Here is a 1,790-nt window from a genome sequence, read left to right on the forward strand (position 1 = left end):
CCCTAATTCTTGATCCTTCAAAGTGATGGGGCAACTGATCTCAGGATTATTCCTTGGCTCTTCCCTGGGTCTTCTGCAGCACACACATCATTCTGGGATGTGGACACCTGGGTTAGATGGGTCCTAACTGCTCTTTCCTGTGTCGAGCTCAGACCTGGATGTGATGCTTACGATGGGTGTGTGTATGGATTTGTCTGTGTGGCCCGGCATCTTTTTTGTTCTTCATCCTGTGCCTGGTGATGTGACGCACTGGTGAAACCGGCCAGTTGGGTATTCATATGGGGGGATCCTGGAAATAACACACCTAAAGGGATTACAGGATTCTTGAAACTCAGGTAGTGTTGGATTATTTGAATTATTATTTACATGCTATGTAATGTGCTGGATTACACTTTTAAACCTGTCTTTGGTGCCGATGACGGTCATCGTGGCTGTCTCCTTGATTATGTATTTTCTTTCACAGCACCAGAGGCTGCCTCAAGGCCAGTGGACATGAGCGCCTCCAGCCCCTCCAGCCCCCGCCCCCACCAACGGAGTTCGCGTTGCGTGTGCGCTGATAAGCGTCCTTAACGGCTGCACTTGTACTCCAGAGCCGCTGGTTACGTTCAGCGGCGCATGCTGAGTGTTGCCGTTGGGATTGTGTACTAAAGGTAAAGGACCAGCTGGGCTCGCAACGCGACGCGCTGCTGTGAGCTCCTCCGGCGTCATTTATCAGTCTGGTTGTTGCCTCTCCCCGCAACCCGTCTCCTCCACACCCATATCTTTGCTCGCAGACTCGCGAGACTAACCTGCTAACCGGACTAACCGCCAGCTAGGGCTAACAGCCAGCTGGAGCTAACCGGCTAATCAGGGCTAATCGTTTACTTCGCCAGGCGCTCTGGTTCTGCGTGCCTGTATCCATTAACGCTGCATGTGGACTGGAGCCCAGACAGAAAAGAGCCGCCTTACAAGTTTTAAACTACAGCTCAGAGTTGTTTGAATGACCGAAATCAGCTCCAAGATTACCGGTGCGGTGGCGTTAAGTAGCGTTAAGCGATGCAAGTGATTGATGCTTTCTTCTACGGGTCTGCAGACTGATTTGCTCTCGTGAGTCACATGACCAAATCGCAGCATTTGCGATTAGGAAATCGCGTTTTAACATATCGCGATATTATCGCAAATGCAATTAATCGTTCAGCCCTAATTCCTCTCCTCCTCTCAGGGCTGTGACCTCCCGGAGCAGAGCACCGTCCATGTCGTCCTCCCTCCATCAGGCTCCTCCTCCTCACCGCTGGGGGGGGAGGAGCCTGATGGAGGTCTGACCCAGCTGGATCTCTCCTCCTCACGCCTCGTAGAGATACTGCAGGATAGCGAGGAGGAGGGAGGGGGAGGTGGGGGCGAAGGGGGGGAGGGAGGAGGGAGGCGCGCAGAAGTGCACCTCTGACAGATTGAGTGAAGGCACTACCCTCTGACGGGTGAGGTGAGCTGCTTCACGCTTGGTGTCTGACCTGTGGTTTTATGTAAAGGAACGAATATTCACAGGAGAAAGATTCAAAGAAGGTTTCATAAAAAGATTTATGGGTTTAGGGGATTATGATTTTATATATATAATGTTTGTGTGTGTAGAGATCCTGTGGGTGTGTCGGTGGTATTCTCTGACTGTGTGTGCCTTGTTAGTGTGTGTGCTGTATGTTCTGTCCAGATGTAATCCAGCCGATCGCTTTCTTCTATGTGCTGTAAAGTGTTGGCGTCGATCAGCCGAGGGCTCCAGGTGTTGCAGAAGCTGCGGACAGGCGACGGCAGCTAGCGTG

This window comes from Perca fluviatilis, chromosome 19 (genome assembly GCF_010015445.1).
Source record: "Perca fluviatilis chromosome 19, GENO_Pfluv_1.0, whole genome shotgun sequence".
Taxonomy (NCBI): domain Eukaryota; kingdom Metazoa; phylum Chordata; class Actinopteri; order Perciformes; family Percidae; genus Perca; species Perca fluviatilis.